At 40.5% G+C, this 25,260-nt stretch overlaps 1 long non-coding RNA gene and 1 pseudogene across 3 annotated transcripts in view; one reads left to right on the forward strand and one right to left on the reverse strand.

The window, feature by feature from the left end:
• Positions 1–25,260, forward strand: part of LOC144309600 (uncharacterized) — a 100,996-nt gene that overhangs the window by 36,340 nt on the left and 39,396 nt on the right. The gene's annotated exons all lie outside the window — the stretch shown is intronic.
• LOC144309598 (hepatoma-derived growth factor-related protein 2 pseudogene) lies at positions 14,818–25,102 on the reverse strand (annotated as a pseudogene).

Consider the following 25,260-nt stretch of genomic DNA (forward strand, 5'->3'; position numbering starts at 1 on the left):
CCTCCTGTCCTCTGCCTGTCCCGGGGGGAGGTCGGATCGTAGGCTGTGTCCCTGGCACCCTGTGCTCCCAGGCCTGCTCTGTTGGATTCGCACTCCGGCGGGGTAGCCCCTGATAGCCCCCTCTCCATGGAGCCGCCGCCGTAGCCCTCCGAGCTGCTGAGCTGCTTTGGGGTCTAGCCATGTGAGCAGTCCAGCTCTTCAGTTAGCTCGGTGCACTCTCCTGGAGGGGCAGGTGCTCTGTTAGTGTCCCAGGGAGCCTGAGGGCATCCCCGCCCTCCTGGGGTTCTGCTCTAACTCCCTGCGGGCCCCTTTCTGCCTGGGAAGATTGGTGAAGCTCCTGCTTCTCCAGGCGGGGCTTTCCTGACCTGGGGACACTCGCCCAGGCCTTAGCCTGGCTCTCGCGGGGTCCCTCCCCCTTGGATGCCTTTTGTTTCTTTATTTCTTTTTTCCCTCCTTCTTCCTACCTTGATAGAAGCATGAACTCTCTCACTGTAGCATTCCAGCTGTTCTCTCTTTAAATATCAGGCCGAATTCGTAGATTTTCAGTATGATTTGAAGGTTATCTAGGTAATTTGGTGGGGACAGGCGACTTGTGGACCCTACTCTTCCGCCATCTTGCCCCTCCGAGATAGATTATTTTATAATGTCAAAAGAATTATTAGCTCAGCTAAATTTAGCTTGCATTTATTTATTTATTTTATTATTTTTTTAAGATTTTAATTTATTTATTCATGGAAGACACAGAGAAAGAGAAACAGAGACACAGGAAGAGGGAGAAGCAGGCTCTATGCAAGGAACCCAATGTGGGAGTTGAACTCGGGAATCCGGGATCATGCCCTTAGCCAAAGGCAGACCCTCAACCGCTGAGCGGCACTCAGGCATCCCTAAGTTTAGCTTTTAAAAACAAATTTAAGGGCAGCCCCGGTGGCACAGCAGTTTGGCGCTGCCTGCAGCCCGGGGTATGGTCCTGGAGACCTGGGATCGAGTCCCACATCGGGCTCCCTGCATGGAGCCTGCTTCTCTCTCTTTCTCTCTCTCCCTCTCTCTGTGTCTCTATGAATAAATAAATAAAATCTTTTAAAAAATAAATAAAAACAAATTTAAGAGTTGTATAAAATGAACCTTGCAAATTCATCTAATCTCTTGTATAGTTAGGGCATACCAAAAGTTAATTGATACAGACCTTGTCTCCCAGTATTTCTGTTCTTCTGTTTTGTCATTTCTGTTGAACCTTTAAAACTTGAACAAAACAGAATATGGTCATGGAAATGTAGTTTTCCATTAATGAAGAAGATTTATATTACATGCAAAATTTTCTCCCTTTTAAAGCAAATCAAGTATGAAAAAAATATCAAATTGTGAAAACAGAACAGAAATTCACAGACCTGTTAAATAGCAAACGATTTAAAATATAGAGGGGGGCAGCCTGGGTGGCTCAGTGGTTTAGTGCTGCCTTCGGCCCAAGGTGTGATCCGGGACACCTGGGATCGAGTCCCATGTTGGGTTCCCTGCATGGAGCCTGCTTCTCCCTCTGCCTGTGTTTCTGCCTCTCTCTCTGCATCTCTCATGAATAAATAAATAAAATATATTAAAAAAAAACTTGATAGAGTTGAAATAGAAAAGATTAATACGGGAAGACCTGGGTAGCACAGCAGTTTGGCGCCTGCCTTTAGCCCAGGGCATGATTCTGGAGACCCGGGATCGAGTCCCCCATTGGGCTCCCGGTGCATGGAGCCTGCTTCTCCCTCTGCCTGTGTCTCTGTCTTACTCTCTCTCTCTCTCTCTCTCTCTCTCTCTCTCTGTGACTATCATAAAAAAAGAAAAGATGAATACGTCTAGACAATCTATAACTAGATTTGAATTACTCTAGGATTATCAAATTTACTTCATAAGGCCTTTGCACTTTCCTTCTTTACTTCTTGTGTTTCTTTTTTAGATTCTTAGTGAAGCTTCATTTAAAACAGATTTAGCTTTCCCCAGGAGCAATCGTTTCATCTTGTTTGTTTACCTAAGTATTGCCCTGAGATGTGTGCAGTTATCTGAAACTTTAGTTCAACACTGATTGCACAGTGACTATATAACTAAAACACTGTGGTAAGGTGCCAGGGACAAACAGATGTGTAAGACAACATTCATATCCTAATGGGATAATAGTCTAGTGGAAGATGATAGATAGATAGGTATTGTACAGATAATTTAGAACTATATGTCACAACTCTTAGCTCCAGACTGATGAGGTCACAAAGTATTCTTGACATAAATGAATACAAATTATCTAAGATAAAACATGTGGGCAGAATATTTCAGGTAAAGCATCAAACAATGTAAAGATTGTTAGGCTTAGAAAACTGCATGCATGGCAGCCCGGGTGGCTCAGCGGTTTAGTGCCCCCTTCAGCCCAGGGCCTGATCCTGAAGACCTGGGATGGAGTCCCACATCAGGCTCCCTGCCTGGAGCCTGCTTCTCCCTCTGCCTGTGTCTCTGCCCCTCTCTCTCTCTCTCTCTCTCTCTCTCTCTCTCTGCCTCTAATGAATAAATAAATAAAATATTAAAAAAGAAAAATGCATGCAAATTTTGTCTCTTTAGAGTATAATATGGCACAATGGGTTAGAAGAGAGAGGTGAGGAAGTGGGGGTCCTAGTGTATGGTGTTAAAGGGAGTATATTTGATTCTTTGCTTTGTGAAAAGCCGCTGAATGACTTTTGAGGGAGATAGACATGCTCAGGGAGTGTAGATTTGAGGAGGGCAGATTATGGGTGGGGAGACCAGTTAACAAGCCATTACAGTGGTACAGATTTGAGAGATTATAGAACCGAGAATAAAAGCAATAGATGCAGAAGGGATTGTGAGGAAAGGGGCTGAACTAATAAACATTCTAGAAGTAAAATGAGAAGAACTTAATGGTGTAAGGAAATAATGCTGACAGAAGAAGAGAAACAATAGATATGCCCTAGAATTTTACTTTTGGTGGACTGCCAAAAGTGGCAGTGCCATTTGGTGAAATGTCTGTGCTACTACTTAAAAGATCCAAGAGAAGATAAGAAAATTTAGGGGAGGGGGTGTAAAATGTTGCCTGTATTTTGTCTGTAAGGAGCATCCAAATCTTCTCTTAATGGACATGTGGTTCACAGTGTGAGGGTAGGCTAGAGCTGGAAAGCAAGTTTTGGAAATGATTCAAAGGATCTATTGAAACAGTGACTCAGAGAGAGAATATATAGGATATGAAGGATACAGTAGTTAGCTTATGAAAAGAAAATATAATTCTGTAAGAATTATATAATGCCCAGAATTTTCAAGGTAGAAACAGGAGTATGGTGTAGGAGTCAAGAAGCAGGGCAGTCAAATGACATAGGGAAGTTCACTTGAAGACTGAAGCCCAAAAATATCCTTTGGAGATTCCCCAGTTGCTAAGAGTTCTTAGGTGAAGTCCAAATAGCCTAAGGCCATTGATAATGATGTGATAAAAAAAATAAGGGTGGTTAATATTTATGAGGACTAGTCATATACCAGGCATAGTTCCAAATGTTTTGTGTGATTTATCTCTAAGACTCTTCATTTGAACTTGAGTTCATTTTAGACCTAATTCTCCAGTATCACCAGGAACACTCTAGGTACAAAGTCCTCTATGGTTCAGTTATATTGTTGGTTCTAACACCATTTGTTCTGTTTGACTAGACTGAAGCACACAATGGTTAGTGTTGTTCTTACACTGTTTTCTCTTTCTCAGTCAGGATTTAGAGGATATCTCTCATTCATTGAATAATAAACACATAATGCTTTAGGTTCTGGAAATTCAGTGATGGACTGTGATATTTTCAAACTTGAGTTCCTTCTTAACTGTCAGAATGTTTACATTTTTTCTCCTAAGAGACATAATTCTATTCCATTTACCCCACATAATTGTATCCTAATATGTTTTTGCTTGAAAATCTTTTATTGATCAGCCTGTTATACTTTACTCCAAAAGAGTATATCTATTAAAAATAAACTTGAAATGTTGATGTTTCTGTTTTGGATTATGTTGTATTGTAATTTTTGTTGTTACACAATTGATTAGTACCAAATTTTACATTATAAACTTTGATAAGTTATTAGCATAGAAAAAACTTTATTGGGGATGCATACCTTAATAAATATATAGATCTGGGTATTTTTCAATTATTAAATTATGAATGATAAATATATATTGCTGTATTGAAGCTGGTTTAAGCATCAGTTTTTTCTTATTTATATTGATCAGCATTTTTCAAAATGGTTGAACTCAAGACCCCTTTACACTCTTAAAAATTATTGAAGCCTCATGGGCAGGGGCAGCAGAGGCAGCAGGAGGACCTACTTGTCATCTTCCCTCCCTGAATCTCTTCTTCAGCCCCCTACTTGCCCCAGGGAACCAGGGTGGACATCTCCCTCCCGTAATGCTCAATACTGAGTTTGGCTTGACACATTTTCCCAACGGTCCCTTCCTCAAACAAGGTAGCCCGCTGATTCCCCCCTCAGATCTTTCCCCCTCTCTCTCTTTAAGGCCACTTGGAATTTTTAAAAAGCAGCAGCAATACCTGGTATTGGGGGGGCAGAAAGGGCTTGTGATTTCCCAGAAGGCAAGGTAGGAATAAAGCTGGGGTGGCAGTCATCTAACCTACCTAACTATCCTGCCCTGGGATTTCCTAAGAGTGTCCAGGGCCTAAGTCAGAGGGAGCCCTCCCAACCCATCACCATCCTGGAGGAAGGTTAATAAGGGGATGGGATAGGGAAATAAAGAAGCATATTGCTTTGCTGAAAAAAAAAATTGTTGAGAATGCCAGAGAGCTTTTGTTTATATGTGTTTTATTTATCAATATTTCTGCATTAAAAATTAAAATTGAGAAATTAAAAATATTTGTTTATTAATTTTAAAATAAAAGTAATAAACCCATTACATATAACCATAAGTAACATTTTAAAAGATGTATGTTTAAAAAATAGTGAAGGGCAGCCCTGGTGGCTCAGCGGTTTAGCACCACCTTCAGCCCAGGGTGTGATCCTGGAGACCAGGGATCAAGTCCCATGTCAGGCTCCCTGCATGGAGCCTGCTTCTCTCTCTGCCTGTGTCTCTGCCACTCTGTGTGTCTCTCATGAATAAATAAATACAATCTTAAAAAAAAATAAATAAAAATAAATAAAAAATAGTGAAAATATTGGCATTGTTTTCCATATTAGAACATCTAGTGCCTTCTTTTAAAATGGCAACTGGATTCTCATTCTACTTATGCATTTAAATCTTTTGCAGTATGTTTTGTTTGAAATACGTGAAGAAAATCTGGCTGCATACAAATGTGTATCTGGAAAAGGGAGGATTTGATGGTCACCTGAAAGAGTTTCAGGGACCACTAGTTGTTTTCAGACTGCATTTTGAGAATGACTGATGTAGATGTAAGTGCTTAAAAAGCTTTATTCCCATAAAAGGTAGATGAGAATGGAAAGAATAGTGATAACATCTACATACTTAAAAAATATTCATTATATATGTTCCTGTTGTCAAATGTTATTTTCAATTTTCTTTTTTTTATAAATTTATTTTTTATTGGTGTTCAATTTGCCAACATATAGAATAACACCCAGTGCTGATCCCATCAAGTGCCCCCCTCAGTGCCCATCACCCAGTCACTCCCCCGCCCACCTCCCCTTTTCTATCAGCTAACAAATCAAGTCCTTTTTCAGTTTCGTTGAAAAGCAATGATTTGAATTTGCAAAAGAATTTGTTACCTAATCTTAGTCATTTATTCTTGCAATATTTGGGAAATACACCAAAAGGGTCCTTTGAAGAGTTAACAAATGACAATTAATCATAGTATTACTCTTTCTCTTAGACACGCCCTATTTTGCCTTTATTTATTTATATATTTATTCATTCATTCATTCATGAGAGACAGAGAGAGAGAGCTAGAGGCAGAGACACAGGCAGAGGGAGAAGCAGGCTCTATACAAGGAGCCCGAGTTGGGACTTGATCCCAGGTTTCCAGGATCAGGGCCTGGGCTGAAGGCAGCGCTAAACCACTGAGCCACCTGGGCTGCCCCCTATTTTGCTTTTTAAGATGGCAAGGGTTGGAAAAATTGAAGTATTGTCAATTTTTTTTAAGATTTTACTTATTCATAAGAGACACAGAAAGAGAGCTAGAGACATAGAGGAAGAAGCAGGCTCCCCATAGAGAGCCCCATGCGGGACTTGATCCCCCTGTCCTGGGATCAAGCCAGGAGCCAAAGGCAGACATTCAACCACTAAGCCACCCAGGCATCCCAAGTGTTGTCAATTTCTTTTTTTTTCTTTCTTTTTTTCTTCTTTCTTTTTTTTTTTGTCAATTTCAATACAACTTTGATAGTAAAGTATGTCAATTTAAATGTTTGAAGGGTGCCTGAGTGGCTCAGTTGGTTAAGTGTCCTTGGCTCAGTTCATGATCCCAGGGACCTGGAGTAGAACCCTGCATTGAGCTCTCTGCTCAGCAGGGAGTCTGTTTCTTTTCTCTCCTCTGCCCTTGCTCCTTCTCTCTCTCTCTTTCATTATTTAAATAAAATCTTTTAAAAATGTTGTATGCAGTGACAATACCGTGTATGTGTGTGTATTCCTCTCCTTGTTCCACCCCTACCGCTTAGTTGTTGGAGTTCTAGTTAGTTTATTCAATTCATTGAAAATATCAAATCAGTCATCTAAATCAGATTTATTCACTTAAAAAAAAGAGTAAGCTCAAATAAATGTGTTAATGTTCTTACGACAAGCATCTCACGTGGGAATTCTAATTCTTATTTAAAGAAATGAATAGTTTGAGAGTCCCAGATGAGTCATTGTGTGGGGTCATGTATGAATGAGTTTATAACCCGGAAATAAGTTTCCCTTCTTCAATATTTCTCTTCAAAAGTCCTTTTGCTCTACTTTCGCAGGGCCGTCTTTCAAAAGTATGAATTCTTAGAAAAATGTTGGCAGATGGGGATAGCTACTATGAAAACAGTACAGCAAGGGATCCCTGGGTGGCTCAGTGGTTTGGCACCTGTCTTTGGCTGGGGGCGCGGTCCTGGAGTCCCAGGATCGAGTCCCGCATCGGACTCCCAGTATGGAGTCTGCTTCTCCCTCTGCCTGTGTCTCTACCTCTCTCTCTCTCTCTGTCTATCATAAATAAATAAATCTTTAAAAAAATAAAGAAAACAGTATAGTGGTTCCTCAAAAAATTAAAGATAAAACTATCATTTGATTCAGCAATTCCACTTTTGGGTATATATACAAAGGAAATGAAGTCAGTATCTCTAAGAAATAGCTGCACTCTCATGTTGATTGCAGCATCATTCACAATAGCCATTATATGGAAACAACCTAAATGTCCACTGATGGATAGATAATGGATAAAGAAAAATACATATACACAAAGGAATATTATTCATCCACAAAAGGAGGAAATCCTGCCATTTGCAACAATAGGGATGAACTTTGAGGACATTATGCTAAATAAAATAAGCCATACACAGAAAGACAAATACTGTATGATTTCACTTATATGTGAAATCTAAAAAAGTTGAGCTAATAGAACTTGAGGATAGAACATTGATTGCCAAGCACTTGGGCAGGGGTGGGAGAATGAGGAAATGTTGGTCAACAGGTACCATTTCTGGTTATAAGATGAATTGTTTTAGGAATCAAATTTATAGCATGGTGATTATAGATAATATCATTGTATTGTCTACTTGAAATTTGCTAAAACAGGGTTTTGTATTCTCCCCCCATCCCCCCATACACAAGGTAACTATGTGAGCTGATGGGTGTATTAACTTGATTGTGGTAATTTTTTTTACAATATATATGTATGTGAAATCATCACGTTGTATACCCTAAATATATGAAATGTTCATTTACAATTACATCTCAGTAAATTTAGGGGGAATAAAAGAGTTGGTGGGCAGAATAATAATGATCATCATTGTGACCATGTCACTCCCAGATATATTGGCCAAATAGCACAGGTTCCCACCAGTATTTTATATTAACAGAAATTTCTAAAATATAGGGACAACTCTCAACTCCTGCTGTGGGTTGATAGTGACTCAATTAAAGAAGGCTGCAGTAGCACTATTCAGTTTTTGCTTTGAAGAGTTTGCCTTTCTGATGGTTTTTATATCCTATGAAATGCTCCATATTAAGATTTGGCATGTGTGATAGGTAGGCTTTTCTTTCACGAAGTGAGAAAAGGGTGATTTTGAAAAAGGAGTGAGAAAGGAGAACTGGCATTCATGCCTTGATTTTAGGTAGGTTTTCAGACAGATAGTTTTGGGAAAGGAGGCCTGGAAGGGGAAGATCTGGTATGTGAGTCTCTTAAAACTAATTTTGCCCATTTGTTTCTTGGAAGCTTTGTATGTACACCCAGAATACATCTACCCTAGATTGGAGAATGCTATTACACAATACAGACATGATTCTTGACCCCACTGAATTATATATAATGTTATGGCAAAGGGAGACAGGTAAAACAGACAAAGAAAAACTAACCCACCATTTTACAATAGTGTGTGATGAGGGAAGTATGGGCATTATGAGGCTATCAATGAGGGTCTTCCAAGCTGAGTGGGTGAGGGGAGTGTCAAGAGAGTCTTCTGCAAGAAGATGACATTCAAACTGAGACATGGGAGATAAGGACAATTTAGCCAGGTTGAAGAAGGTGGAAAGGAGGGAAATAAGGAAGGGTGTGCACAAAACACAAAGGCCAGGGAAAGGAGTTCAGTGTGGCTGTTAGTGGAGAGGGAAGGAGTAGGAGCAGGTGCACAGACAACAGCAGGCAAGGAAGAGGATGGAAGACAAAGTGGAGGCCAGCCTTAGGAGGGTCTGCAAGTCATATGCATGATCTGGATTTTTACCTGGGGTAAGTGGGAGCCCCTGGTTAGGGCAGGTAAGGAAAATCATCATATTTGTGTATTCTCACAATTGACTTGAACAGGGAGATGACAAATCCTGAAACCAGCTATTACTCAGTACATTCTTATTTAAAGGTTTCATCTTTTTTTTTTTTAATTTCTTGGGAGTTTTCCTTAGCTCTCCTTAGGATAATTTTTTTAATAGAAAACATTCCAATCATCATTTCACAATATCACATACTTTAAACATATGGCAAAAATAGCAGCCACAGAACAGAGGCTCACTCTTTTATCTGCTGTGTGGGCTGCAAAACAAATTTCCCTTTTCTTTTAGGGTACAGAAATCTTCTAGTCTCTTTTGAAACATTGATCTAGAGGAAAACTGAATATGCAACATATTTTACTAAACTTCAGGTCAATCTTAATATGGATTATCTCTCAATTACTGAGACTGGATGCACAACATTATCTGTGAAGCACCATCCTAGGCACTGCAGTAACTTTTAATCCTCATATCACAGGAACACTAACCTGCTGTCTAGACAAAATTGATAATTTCTATAAGGATTCTTTAAAATTTCATGACCCTTATTTAAAATGAAAATAAAACTGTTTAGAGCAAACCCCAAAATTAATAGTTTTATAGTCAAAATTAACTCATTCATGATGTGCGTATTGTGAAGAATTTTTTAAGATGGCCACTGAATTAGCTAATGAAATTAAAATAGAGAGATTTAGTTTATGCCACTGTTTCCTGATTCACCTGTATGAACTCATTTAAATACATATTTACCATGGTTGTACCCATATCAAAAATTCATATTCAGTGTTTTTTTTTTTTAAGTTCCAAAATTCATAGCTGGCACACACCCTGTCTCTAGCATCCTGATTTAATTTTCCTCGTTTTTGTTTGCTGCTTTATTGACTACTTAATGAACTTTATGCATGTTGATCTGTATAGCCTGACCTCCACTGATTAGGAAACCCTCAAAATTACTTTTTAGCAATTTAATGAATAAATTATTTCAGTCTGGCAGCCATGTTTAATCCACGATTCAGATTGATCCAAAAAGGGTTCTTCAAAATTGCCCCATGTGAATGAGAGGTGGTAATAGAAAAAGGGCTAGCAGCATTACCACATTGATTTTGTGTTTGTCTCATTTCAGTTCCTGGAGTTCAGAAACAAAATTATTGTTTTCATTTTTATCTTAATTTAGAACTTAAAAGTGGCATGTAATTATAATTAGGGCACTGTTAGATTTGTTGAAAGCATATTTCACATTTGTATAAAAGAATTTGTGATAAAGTTAATATATCCAGGTACTCACCAAAGAAATATCAAACAATTAAGGTTTTGGTTTCTTTTGTTTTTGGTAACTGGTCAGTTTTCACTCATTTATAATCAGTAGGAGAGACTCTCTAGATATTGGGACAGCTCTATGATTTGGGTCTGTAACATGTAATAACTGAATTCAGTACCCTAGATTTATGTTAAGCTATTAGTATTTTCTTGATGAAAATTACCCTACCTGTATTTCTCCTAATTTCTGGATCCTGGGCTCCTTGTGTAGTCTGAGGAAGGTATTACAGTCAGAACCGTGTACTGATGATAAAAGCCTCTGGTAGCAATAAAGTTGTCCTTAACCTTAAAAAAAAAATTTTTTTTTAGAGTCTCAAAAATCAGTAAAACTATTCGCTTCCATTCTTTCACCATTAACAGAAAACTGGAGAAAGCAAAAACGTTTTGTGTTTACAAAGATAAACGGCCTCTTTACCCAGAGAAGATCAAAACCTCAAATGACAACGGAGAAGATAAAAGCGCCCTCCCCCACATCCCCTGAGCTGCCCTTGTCATCTTAGACAAAGCCTTCAGTCCACTGGCCAGGGGCCCTGGATGTGGCCAATTCAAGATGAGGGCCAAAAAATCAGACCAGTCTGTTCCCGTGATATAAAGTCGAACAGAGGCTACACCAAGGGTCAAGTGCCTGTATTTCACAGGACACAGGAACCAGGCGGCTACTTATAAAAAAAAAACAAGATTCATTTCAGGCACAACTTTTTTATTTTTGTTTTGTTTTGTTTTGTTTTTAAATCAGTAAAAGAAACTGGGTCCTAGAAGCTGCAGTGATCTAAACAGCAGCAAGTTTGTGCATTCTTTTTTTTTTTTTTTAAATGCCTGGATTTTATTTATTTCAGGCACAGCGGGGTTTGCCCTGAGTTTTCGGGGTTCCCACCTCCTCTCCTCTCTCCTGTGTCCAGGGAGGTGTAGGCTTCCTGCCCAGTCCCATCATTGGTCCTTAAGATGCAAGGACAACACAACAGTGGCTCAGACCCCATGTGATGGAAGGCCACGGAGCGTAAAGAGATCACAAAGGCAGGTAGCCGGCGCCCGAGCTTGCAAGGGAAGCAAGGTCAGCTGAGATAGTGTCAGGGCGCGTCTGGAACAGTATTTGAGGACGTTGGGTTGTGGGCAAATATCCCTAAATGTGGCATGAAAGGCAGCTGACAGGTCACAACCACAGAACAAAGCCCGCTGCAGGAACAGGAGGCGCGCCTTGGAGAACGTTCCCTCACGTACACGGAGAATAAACAATGTCGCAAAGTCAACAGGCACCGGGCAGATCCCAGGGACAGCCGGTACGAGGCCTGGCACCCAACAAGCACAAGCGATATGGGCTATTTCTTTAGAAAAGGAGCAAACAGAAACTTGTATCAAAGCAGACAAGCGCGAAGTTGCCGCAAGGTCACACCAAGTGCCACCTGTAGGGTCTGTCTGCCCCTGCCCTCTGGCCCAGTCATTTAAGTGACTCTTGGGTTTGATCTCAGGTCATAATATCAGGGTCTTGGGATTGAGCCCTGCGTTGGAGGTCCCCACTGAGAGTCAGCTTGAGATTCTCTCTGCCCCTTCCCACCACTCTCTCTTTCTATAAAATAAATTTAAAAAAATAAAAATAAATCTTAAAAAAAGTGAATACCATTAGGTAGGTAGATAGATATAGATAGATCAATCGATCGATCTGGGTCTATTTATTCAGTGCAATGAAAGAAGGGGAGATAAAAGAGCACTAGTTCCCCTGATTTTGCACCCTTGATCAGAGGGCGAGATATTTTCATGAGTTAACTATAATCTACTGGGATGGATGTAGCTGGTAACAGATGCAGTGTTAGTGATTCCAACTGCATCCTTCCAAGGATCCCTATTCCAGCAAAAGCCAAAGGGTGAAGTGGCTTTGTTGTTTTCTCTGCATGAGGAAGCCCTGCACTGCAGGGTCATTGACCAGGTCTTCATCCTCCTTCAGTGATTGCTCCTATGCTTCTATAATCCAGAGTGGAGGCTTGCTCCTGACTGATCTGTCTTCTCCATTGCTGCTTCATTAAAAGAGGGAATTTCATTTTTATCAGGTCCTACTCTCTACAATCTACGTTGCTAGTACTATATGTTCACTTGGGAAACAAAGCTTAGAAACTGTTGGAACTGAAACATCCTGGCAGTCAGGTCAGCAGACTCCAGAACAAAGTTTGTACTTCTTTATTCTGAGTTTATGAACACACCTCTATCTATTCTCCTTTTCTCATCTCCCAGCATGAAAGAACTACAAAAGAAGCCCTAAGAAATTCTCTATGCATTTATTGTTCTTCTTTTCATTGTTTTTTTTTGTGTGTGTGGCTATTAATTAAAATCTCTTGAAATAGCATCATTGACAATGTAGATTAAAACACAGTTATCCCCAGATCAAAGGGCAAATAGCTCAGAATATTTTTCTTTGAATTGATACCAAAGAAGAAGTTAATTCCATACTTCCTTTAAAAAAAAGATTTATTTATTCAAGAGAGAGAGAGAGAGAGCGAGCGAGCGCTGCAGGGGGGAGGGGCAGAGGGAGAGAGGCAGACTCCCCACTGAGCATGGAACTGAGATGGGGCTCAATCAGGCAACTCTGAGATCAGGACCTGAGCTGAAATCAAGAGTCAGACACTTACCCGAGTGAGTTACCCAGTTGCCCCTCCAAGCTTCTTTAAGGTGTTGAAAGTGTATTTGAAGAAATTATAGTCGATAAGATGAAAATGGCTTTGCCAAAGCCATCTTTGTAAAAGTTTAGGGACTGATATACTGGCAATAAATGGCCTTTTTACCATACTGCATGTTCATCTATATGAAATCTGAATTAATAGCAAAATATAAGAAAAATGAAGAGAGATATTATATAGAAAACAAATAGCTTGAAAGGGTATCGAACCCGATAGACTCATCCCTCTCTATGCCTATTTTGTTTACAATATTTGTGTCATAGGTCTTTTTTGGCATCATCTGGTGAAATCCCTTCTCTGCCTTCCCTATGACCTTCTGGGTTTGTAATTCTTGGTGTCTACTTCCCTAGAGTGGCATTGGATCCTTCAAATGGGACAGAGCAATTACTCTCCTGAGCTCTCCTGGAGACATGGCTCTAAGGTTTGGTTTGATGTTCCCATAAGTGGAAATGAATTCTGTAAGAAGGCCTGTAGTCGGGATCCCTAGGTGGCGCAGCGGTTTGGCGCCTGCCTTTGGCCCAGGGCACGATCCTGGAGACCCGGGATCGAATCCCACATCAGGCTCCCAGTGCATGGAGCCTGCTTCTTCCTCTGCCTGTGTCTCTGTCTCTGTGTGTGTGTGTGTGTGTGTGTGACTATCATAAATAAATTTAAAAAAAAAGGGTGAACCCGTAGTGCCTGGCCCTGCATCTCCACAGTGTTGGGAGCAGTGTGGGGGGGGAGCGGGACGCCAGCCACCTGCTCTCCTCCTGCTGCTGCTGCTGCCTTGGCTCTGCTTCCTTTTCTCGTGCTGGGCCTGGGGAGTGGGTTCTGTAACTACATAAATAAATAAATAAATAAATAAATAAATAAATAAATAAGTATTTAAAAAAAAGAAGGCCTGTAGTCTTGCTCTCTATAGTTTAATATGTGGTCTCTCCATTCTTCACCCTCTCCTCTTATTTCTCTTATTAGTACCTTATTCCCAAGAGACCCTAGAATAGTTAGGGGCTTTTTTCTTGCATCCTGTTTTTTATTGGAAATAGTCAAATCAATTCCTTGCACAAATGTTTACTAAGCTAGATTGAAGACACTATGTGGAGTGCCACAGAAATCCTGAGATGGGTAAAACAAGATTGTTGACATGAAAGATTCTATAATTCTGCAAATGATTGTTTTTTAAGTAAAGGACTTAATATAGAGTAAAGTTAGTGCCCTAAGATTCATGCAAATTGCTAAAAATAAGGCAGAGATCACATCTGGGTGAGAAGATGAAGAAAGCTTAATGCAGTGAGAACACAATGTTTGAAATTTGTCTACATGAAGGAAGTGGTAAGATCAGTGATAGGTACTGACCTCCTTTGGTGGATTATCTCATTTAAAGCTCAAATTTAGAGATGTAAGAATTATATACATTTTAGAGACTATGAAACAGAGGATTTGAAAAATTAAGTAATTTGCTCACAATTACATACCTGAAGAGTAGGGATTTGAATGCAGTGAGTCCAAAGCTTGAAGCTCTTCTTTCCACCATGTTGAGCTGTCTTTAAGTGACAGAAAGGAAAGAAAGCCTTAGAAGGAAGAAAGCACAGGTTCTATTTAGAGAGGCGACCAAGTTTGGAACATGTGGAACATGAGAGAAAGCAGTAGGAAATAAGATTGGGAATGTGTGCCAGATCTTTTGTATATTAGAAGGATCTTGAATACCAGGGTGAAAATGTTAATATGGTTAGTAGTGAGGACTCTATTTATTTATTTTTATTTTTTTTCATTAAAAAAACCCTTTATAGTCATTCCATGTTGGTTGGAAATCACAGAAGTTAGGCAGAAAAACAACCCAGGGGACATATAAATGGGACAGCATGGTGTTTCCCCAACAGGTCTCTGCTCTGCAGGTGGCAGGTGGGGGCTGGGGTATCTACAGGTGAGCCTGGCTGCCAGGGCTCATCTGGCCTCCTTGTCCAGGGACTCTGAGTCCATCCACAACCTTGCATGCTCCTGCCGCTCCTTCCCAGGTGCATCCATCTCGGAGCCCTCCCGCGCCTTGTCATTGTGTAACGGCTCTTCAGAGGAGCCACAGCCCAGCCCCTCCTCGGAGTTGTGTCTTCCCTCCTGCTCCTTGTCTTCCATGCTCTCTCCTTTCTGGGATGTGGCCTCACCATTCACCGGGGCCGAGAGATCAGCATTCGCCTTGTCTTCTTCCCTCTCCATGGGAGCCTCCTCTCCAGCCAGCACCTCCTTAGCCTTCTCCATCTCGGCCCTTTCCTTCTCCACCCCAGCTCTGGTCATCTTCTGGGTGGCTTCAATCTTTGGTCCCAGGACCCGAGATTTGAGCTGGGGTAGACCTCCGCAGCCTTCTCCATCACCTCCTTGTTGGCCCTGTAATGGCGGATCTTCTTCAATGTGGCCACCATATCCGTGTTCTTCTGCAGGATCTGTGAGGTCACCTGTAGGGTTCCTAGCACGTCTAGTGCGTTCAGACACCTCTTCATATCCAGAATGTCAACTTTCAGGGCGAGCCTGATCTCACTGTGCAGCTTCTGTAGCTTCTCATCCATGGAAGGTTCTTTCTTTTTCTCGACCTTCTGGTCAGGTGGGAATCCTTCTGACAGCTTCCAAGTTCGCTCCACCTTCGCGGGCCTGGCTCAGGGCCTCTCCTTGAGGCACCCTCTCTTCTCCTTCTGGCTGGGTCTCCTCGTAGGCTCTGTGCTTTGTCTTGCTGCCTTCTTTGCCTCCCTCTGCAGCTCAGCCTCAGGCCCCGAGTCGGAAGAGGCCTGTGGTCCGCGGCCCCGGAACCTTGAGGCCACTCTTTCTGACGGGCTCATCCTCGTCCCCCAGCTCATCCCCGCTGCTGCTCCCGCTGGCCGGGGCCTCCGCCATCACGCTCGCGCCTCTGCTCCTTCTCTTCCTTTTCCTGTTCACGGAGCCTTCGCAGCTCCTCCGCCTGCTCCCTGTACCGCCTGGCTTCTAGCTGGCGCCACCTCTCCTCATCCCGGCGCTTCCACTGGCTGATGCGGTCGACCTCATTGCTGTCGCTGTCACTACTTGAGCTAGTCGGACCGCTCAGGCTTTGGCTTCCAATCCACGCGGTTTTGGAGGTGGCTTCTCAGCTGGCTTCATGCCCCGAGGAGGTTTTTTTACAGACACATCTGAGTCGGAGGAGGAGGAGGAGGAGGAGGAGGAGAAGGAGGAGGATGCTGACCTGGCCACAGCCACTGGCTCACCCTTTGTCGGATTCTGCTTTGGAGTCAGAGTCGGAGGCTGAAGGTGCCTTCTTTTTCTTCCGTCCTGCAAGGGGGCCCCGCCGAGGTGCCTGGACCACAGCTTTCTTCTCGGGGGTGAAGTCCTGGTCACTGGTCTTCTCTGACTCAGATGAGCTTTCTGAGTCACACTGGCTTGATCCAGGTCACTGGAAGCCTTTCGAGTTCATTTTGAGACTGACATCTTCAGGGCTGCTGCCTTCCGCTTCAGGCCACTGTTATCCTGCTTTTGTCTGAGTCTGAGTCACCCTCCATCCTGTCACTGGCCGCTGTGGCAGTCACAGCTGTGACGGCCATGACTCCCCGGACCTCGTCGTCCTTGTTCCCACCTGCCGGGTCAGCTTCAGGGGCCTCACGATCAGAGGAACTCACCGGCAGAGGAGCACTGTAGCTGGCGCAGAGATTGTTCTGGTTCTCCCACAGCCCCTCATTGAAGCCTTTCCTCTTGTTGGGTTTCCCGTACTTATCTTTACATTTGTCGTAAGGAAACAGGTCCTTGGGTCCCAGGATGGCTGTTTTGTGCGTACCAAAGAAGAAGATGGGGTACTCGTTGGGGGGGGGGCTTCACAGCACCCTCGGTGATGCCATCGATCCAGGCCAGCCTGCACAGGTAGCCCTTCACCTTGGCAAACAACAAGTTCCCGGGTTTTAAGGCATGGGCTTGCTGGTGGCGGGAGGCCCAGGCTGCAGGAAATGGTGGCAGGAGGCCAGTGAGGACTCCTTAAAGGTTTTAGAGCCACAGAGTCAAGAGATGCAAATAAGGAAGAATAATCTGTTAGGTTTGCCCAGGATGGACAGGAAAAGGGAAGACCCTCTCCCTCTTCTGTTATGGAACTTCAGTTAAAAATAATAAGGGTATAAACAAGGTGGAGGAAGGGAGGATCAGAGAGAGAGAACACAGAAAAATTTTGACTTGATGACTGCAGAATTTAAGGGATGAAGAAAGAAGAGTTGAAAACGACTCAGCAATTATCAACAGGAAAGTATGAAAAAGATGGAATTCCTAATACCTGCAAATCAGAGTAGGATCTCCTTTGGGGAAGAAAGTTGTTAAATTGGTTTAGGATAAGGTGAATTTATGGTTCAGATAAAGTAATAACAGCCAATAAAGCGCTGAGAATGAGTCTGAAGCTCCAGAAAGAAGCCTGGGATGGGAGTGTATATTTAGGGTCATCAGAGTGGAAGTGATGATTGAGGTTGGGAAGTGAATAGGATCTTGAGGAAAGATCCATACATGAGATGAACCTGGAAAATAAAGATGGTTAGGAGGCTGTTGGTTATTAAACTCTCTCAAACATAATAGAAACACTGTATCTGAATTATTAATCCTCATGTAGACTCTGCAAAGGCAAAACTTCTTCCATGCTTATGGATGTTAGCTATTTGCTAAAAGTACACACTCTAGAGTACATATCTCAACTGATAACTCTGCTTCATTATTCAGTCATCTTCTGAGCCTCATCTTTACTGCCTGCTTTAATAAAGATTTGTGATATCAAGCATAAATATGAATCCTCCTGAGAGTAAAGCATGTTTAATATATATATATATATATATATATATATATATATATATATATATATATATAATGACTGAAGTTCATCAGAGATTATTTTACATGTTTTGACTTCCTATGTACCGACTTCAAAGCACCTTCAACTTGTTTCAACTTCTTGTTAGATTAAAAGCTTAAATATATATGTATGTGTGTGTGTATATATATATATATATATATATATATATATATATATATATATATATATATATACTTACAGCAATGAGCAAAGTATGTGGTAGAAATGATATAAAAGGAAACTTTAGAGAACCATGGTAAAATATCATAATAATAAAAATATAGTTTAGATAACTTTCTCTTTTATGTCCATTTTTTTCTTTTAAATGTGCTATTTTAAATATTAGGACTCGGTGACGTTAAGAAATACAACTTGATAGAAATATGTTAAACATAATTTAGAAGTGTTAATTTGTATTTATTTCTTTTTTTAAATTTTTTTTAATTTTATGATAGTCACACAGAGAGAGAAAGAGGCAGAGACATAGGCAGAGGGAGAAGCAGGCTCCATGCACCGGGAGCCCGACGTGGGATTCGATCCCGGGTCTCCAGGATCGCGCCCTGGGCCAAAGGCAGGCGCCAAACCACTGCGCCACCCAGGGACCCCTGTATTTAAAGAAAAATATTTGCTTTATATATTTATTTAGCATCTAAGCATTTATTGGGAGATCCTTAATTATTATTTTTTTCATTTTTAAAGATTTTATTTATTTATTCATGAGAGACAGAGAGAGAGAGAGGCAGAGACACAGGCAGAGGGAGAAGCAGACTCCATGCAGGGAGCTTGATGTGGGATTCAATTCTGGGTCTCCAGGATCATACCCCGGGCTGAAGGCGGCGCCAAACCACTGGGCCATCGGGGCTGCCCAGATCCTTAATTGTCCTATAGGGACATATGGGGTTCTGAGGCTTAAAACAACACTCACAATACAGATTCAGTGGAGGCTATTCTGGTCTGACGGTGTATAGCATCATGTTTCTGAAACCACACTAACTGTACCACAGCTTGTGCCTCTCCTCTAGTCTATTTTCTAGCCTCTTCTCCCAACCTTGGATTATTTGCTTGTCAGCTCAATTCCTTGCAACATCTCCTCCTTCTTCCATAATGAACATCTTTCTGAATAGTTTTTACATTTGGCTTTTGTTGTTGAAATCTAATTAAGAGTTACTGCTAGTTAAATATGAATTATAAAACAAAATTAATCTGGAATTAGTCTGTTAATGAGAAGTTCAGATTTGATCACATTATTTTTATTTACATTGAATTTTTCAAAATTATAACTATTCTTTGTCTTTAAAAATCATTAAAAAAAAAAGAAAAAAGAATCATCAGGAGACACCACCTGGGTGGCTCAGCAGCTAAGCGTCTGCCTTTGGCTCAGGTCGTCATCCTGGAGATCCAGGATCGAGTCCCACATCAGGCTCCCTGCGTGGAGCCTGCTTCTGCCTCTGCCTATGTCTCCGCCTCTCTCTCTCTGTATGTCTCCTGAATAAATAAATAAAATCTTAAAAAAAATCAGTGGTTCTCAAAGAATGGTTCCAGACTAGCAGCATCAGCGTCACCAGGGAGCTAACTGGAATTACAAATTTTTAGGCCCCACTGTACACCTACTGAATGAAAAACTATGGGGTTGGAGCCTAGCAATCTGTAATTTAGAGCCATTTAAGTAATTCTCATGCATGCCAAAGACTGAAAACTATTGTTGTATAGGATTTCTATCATTGGGGAAGATGGAGGCATATGATCTAATCCCATATGGGCTGTTTAAATCAGGAGTCTCGATTTTATATATTAGAATCTCTTAATACTCATGGCGAGGTGTCTGGGTGGCTCAGTTTGTTAAGCGTCCAACTCTTGGTTTTGGCTTGGGTCATGATCTCATAGGTTGTGGGATGGAGCCCCACATCCAGCTTTGCATTTGGTGGGGAGTCCGCTTGAAGATACTCTTCCTTTGCCCCTCTCCCTGTTTTCATGTAGGTGCTCATGTTCACATTCAAATCTTTAAAAAATACTCATGGCAAGCTACATGATACACCAATTTAATCAGAGTCATTAAGATGTGCATTTTTTAAACATTCCAACTGTAATATCCAGGTTGGGTTGAGAGATGATTGCTTTAAGTCATCAGTAAATCTTCTAGCCAGTGCTACAGATAATAGAATTCTAGTATCCTTTCACTTTGTACTGTTTTAGATCTGACACATTTGCTCCATGTGCTCTAGGACTTGTTGGGAGATAAGCCTCATGACTCACTTCTTGTTGGGTATACCAAGAATGCAAGGCCATGACTACTCTTTACCCAGACCATTTCTTATGGTTTTATTCAGGGAACATCCTTGAGGAAGGAAATAATGTTTTCTCTATAGCTGTGTCATGAGTAATAGTCTTTTATTTTTGACCCACAAGTCTCATATCTTCTGTCAATATTTATGAAATAGTTTCAGGCAAATTTACTAGCTTGTAAGTAGAGTATGATCAAATCCTAGATCAGTAGTAATCCATACCAAGCTATTCTCAGTATTCTGGCCTATTCTATTAGATCTTGCTCTTTAGACCATAGCTGGGCATGGATTCCAAGTTTACTCCTATATTTCATTCTTGCCTATAGTGATTCTCCCTCTTGTTACCATTAGCTTCAGTCTACTCAGGATAGGGCTCTCCTAATGGCAACTTTACTCCAGAGACTTTCTGCCTGTCAATGTCTGCCTTGGGCTACAAACAAGGCCTCACTGAGCCTCAGAAGAGGACCAAAATTTATTGTGTTAAAGCATACAAATCTTCTTTGTATTAATACTAATATCCTACATACTTATAACATGTGAAAACTATCAGTGTACTTTCATGGAGATCGTCTTATATGATCTTTCTTTCTTTCTTTCTTTCTTTCTTTCTTTCTTTCTTTCTTTCTTCTTAAGATTTTATTTATTCATGAGAGACACACAGAGAGAGAGGCAGAGACACAGGCAGAGGGAGAAGCAGGCTCCATGCAGAGAGCCAGTCACAGGACTTGATCTTTGGTGCAAAATGGTGGGTTTATTAAAGCAGGGGACAGGAGCCTTGGGCAGGAAGAGGGGCTGCCTCAGGCCTGTGAGGGGTGGCTAATTATATACCTAGGAGTTTGGGGAAGGTAGGCAAAAGGGAGTTCCAAAAGGATTTTCATATGCTAAAGAGGACCTACCAGACACTGAATGCCTTGGCTTTGTCAAGTTAAAGATTGTTTTTTCCCCCCAGCTAGGCATTACCATGAACACTCCTGAGGAATGTCACAGGTATCCCACCCTGGGTGGTGGTTATTTGTGGGATAACAGCTGTAAACTAAAAAATTATAGCAAGTCTCATATGAGATATGAATAGTGTGGAATACAGAAGAAGTTAGTTTACAGTAAAATGCCTGGGTGATAAATAATGAAAAATGTCATTTAATTTATGGAACATTTTCTTTTCTTTTCTTTTCTTTTTTTTTTATGGAACATTTTCTTATCTCCTGTCTGAAGTTAAGAGTATAACTTGATCATTAGCTTTAAATAATTGAGTGAAATCACATATTATTTGTAAGGTTTTGGCCATCCATAATCATTCCCAGTTCAACTTCACTACATAGTTTTTTCATTCCATAGCTTAGATCTAGTCACTATCCATGTTTTAACTCAGGATTTTATAACGTAAAGAAAGAATTCCTTTAAATATTTTAGTTATAGGAATTGAGTAAAACCAGCTGACAGGGCAGCCTCGGTGGTGCAGTGGTTTAGCACCGCCTGCAGCCTGGGGTGTGATCCTGGAGATCCATGAACAACTTATGTCTTCAAAAGAAACAGAAAAATACATCAACATTTAACCAAAACTAACTACTTAGAGTAGGACTTTTTCAAGTTAGATATCAGGACTCCCTTAGACTCTTCAGAATTATTGAAAATCACAGAGAACATCTATTCTTACATCTCTCAGTATTTATCACATTAGAAATTAAAACTGAGAAAATTTCAAATACAAATATAAAACAATAATACATTTCTTTGACAGAATGACCGTTTTATTCCATGTCATGTAGCCTCTAGAAAACCCTATTGTATGTACACTTAAGAAAAAATGAGAATGAAAAAAGCAAATAATATCTTAGCATTATTAAGAAAATATTCTTTTTTAAAGATTTATTTATTTATTCATGAGAGAGACACACACAGAGAGACAGAGAGAGAGAGAGGCAGAGACACAGGCAGAGGGAGAAGCAGGCTCCATGCAGGGAGCCTGATGTGGGACTCCATCCCGGGTCTCCAGGATCACAGCCTGGGCTGAAGGTGGCACCAAAATGCTGAGCCACCCAGGCTGCCCAGAAAATATTCTTAATGAAGTCTCTGATACGGTCTTGAGGACCCTCAGAGACCATATGTCTGTCTGTCAATGAAGCAGAAATCAAGATGTTTGGATCCCTAGTAGATATATAATCAAAATGCCATGGGGATACAGAGAAGGAGAGTAATTTGTATCCGTTACCATTAAAAATTATTATCACGCTCTTGATATTAATCTCCAACTGAGTCTAGATTACAATAAAAAGCAAATAGTTAAAATAAATAACAGTACTAGTTTTTGCCAAGTAATTCAGTTCATGAAATGAAGGTATTCCCCTGCCACCTGGTGGCAATGTATCCTAATTATAGGGATTGAAGAAGTTTTTAAATGGTGCATAATTACAGTGCATCTTCAGTGCAGATTCAGAACTGAATGTGGAATCTATTCATCAAACACTACAGAATTATACTTGGAACCTCTGAAACATGCCAACTTACAATAAACAGTCCCCTAATGCAATAAAAGCAACTACGTTAAAACCAACCATATTTTAAAGAACCAATAATTATGCAGAATTTTGCCACTATGTTGAATATAATAGGTACTCAGTATTTCAGGGTGGCAAAAAGAAGAGCTTTCTCGTTTTTCTCTAATGCATATTCTCAGTGCCTAGGGAAAAAAAGAAAAAGGCAGTAAGAGGTATCCGTAACCTGACCACCATCATATTTTGTGCACTCAGTCTAGGGGAGTTGAGAATATGCCCTAAAGATCAAGATAATGGCCTCACTGATTCACACTCCATTTGGGAATGTGTGTTGCTGCAGCAAAGTGAAGCTGTTTGGTACATGGATACCTGGCAAGAGAGAGAGATGGGAGTGTTGGAGGGCCAATAGAACGTTGAGCCTGATAAATACAATAGGTTGATACAGGTTTACATAAAGCTACTTTCCTCCCCCCCTCTTTATAGTCTAAAACATTGTTAATTGTATTGTATTTTTCAACAAGACCATAAAAATAGTTTTTATCCTTTTACTGGTTAGTCTTGAACTTTTGTGAATCAGTAACTCATGATTTTTGTAAACTTTTAACATTCTTCTCAATACTTGCAAGTATGATATAGCATAGTGCTGTGATCATCAACCTGAAGATACGTGCCTTTCCAAGATACTTAAGCGTGAATGGTTTTTAGACAGTAAATTTCCTTATACTTTACTTCCATGTGTAGTTTTCCCCCAAAATTGATCTGCTTGGAAACAAGCCTGTATTCAGAAAAGCTCAAGTTCCAATTTGTAAAAGGTATACAAGGTCCTCGCTTATCTTATAACTTACTAAGGAATATTGCCTGAAGGATAAACCTCTCTGGATGCCTTAGAAAGGGGAAGCCTCCTGCAATGATTAATCATGCTACCATGAACCTATAGGACTTTGAGTCTTTCCAGAGTTCTATATATTTCTGTTAAGGATAGAGCCTGGGGTGGAAACTGGTACTTTTGGTAACTAAGAATGGTGAATTCAGATATGTGGTGTAGAAGGTAAGAAAATAATATTAATTTTAATTTAAACAACTTTGTTTCTTTTATCTCCTGACTTTTTAAAGAATTGATGGCTTCTGAGGAAGAGTCCATTGAGGAAAAAGTAGAAAGAACATCAGTAACAAATTTTAAGTGCTTAAAAATGGCCTTTTCTAATGGAAATCCTTTTCCACTCCTAATGTTATTCTCTAGTACCTGAAAGCACCGAAGAACAGCTAAAGGATATAGAGTAGGAAAACTTTTTAAAAATATATAATTTGATGTGCTCTGAAAATGTCAAAAAATTTTAAATATATTGGAAAAAACTCTGGATAAAACTTCAATGTGGTTTCTTTCAGATTTAATGTATATTGTTCACTAAAGTAATTAAAATTTGCTTTTTTAAGTCATGTCATGTAAGATTTATTCTAATTACCATAAATTCTCATTTTATAAAACAAGTTAAACATTCTCTATGTTTTATTATTAAACTATAAAATTAGACACTCGCTGTTAGACCAATTGCCACTGGAAGAAGCTGACACCAGGACCTAGTAAGGGAGGGTACAGGGGAAAAACTACTCTGATCTCTCTCCCCACCCTTAGACCTGACGATTGAGCCTCTCATTGGCTAAACACAAGTAAGTCCTCCAAGAACATTGAATAGAGTGAAAAAGGGTGAAATGAGGATCCAAGATCTGGGAAATGTCCAAAAATTGAGAAAATGCATGACTCGGATAATTGTTTATCTTAGCTTTGGACCTTTAGAAAGTGGATCTGAAATCAAAGATTAAAGACTTGTTGAGTGGCAAGTCTCCATGGTGTTTCTGCACATCGGTGACAGCTTTTGTCCAAGATTATATTTTGAGAGATGTTTGTGTAGTAAATAGCCTCTAAAGATAGGGATAGTGTCAACTCTGGGAGGAATGTGCAGATTTTTTTTTCTGGCCAAGAAAATAAAAATAATATGCCTCCGTGGGAAAATAGTTAGACACGTTTCCTAGCAGTCCCTTTAAAATATTGGGAGTTTCCAAAGCTTATCTCAGCAGTAACACAGATATACTGTACACACAATACCCCCACATATCTTGGTGGGCAAGGAGAGCCAGCATAAACATAAAGTACATACTGCCTGCTGTGCTATGAGTAACAAAGTCCTTTATCTGACTTGTGTCTTCTCTCAGCACCTGTGAAACTGTGGCAGGCTCACTTGTTAGCTTACAATTGGGGGTGAAATCTCCAGCCTTTCACAGTTCTTGATAGGACACTTTATTTGGGAGGTACAAGCCTCAGGCAGTGAAGGTAAGGGAAAAGAAGGGAGGGAGGTATATATGTGTTGCTATACTGGTTACCATAGTGAACTGCAGAGAGACATTAGCATTCATAATTTACTCTGCATTTGGGACTTTCCCAGAAGTACTGAAAGGAGAACTTCACCTGCGAGTAGTCCATAAGAAAGAGAGAAAGGAGGGGGACATTTTCTCCTTGGCTCCCTCCCATCTGCTCTTCCCTTTGATCAAGGTTTACCTCCATAAAGATCTCCTCCATACTTCTTGGTTGCATCTTGGTGGCTATTCAGGAAACTAGGCCCCATAACTTGAAGTATGATGTTTCATCCAAAGATGAAAGTGGAGGATTGGTCTTGTTTAAGTAAAATGCTAACAAAGACAGTACAAGGAGGAGATGGACAAGAGAATTGCAGAAGGAGCATAAACTTTATATTTCAGTGTAATGAGTACAGGCACATTTGCG

The sequence above is a fragment of the Canis aureus genome, unplaced genomic scaffold (assembly GCF_053574225.1).
Source record: "Canis aureus isolate CA01 unplaced genomic scaffold, VMU_Caureus_v.1.0 ptg000124l_RagTag, whole genome shotgun sequence".
NCBI lineage: Eukaryota > Metazoa > Chordata > Mammalia > Carnivora > Canidae > Canis > Canis aureus.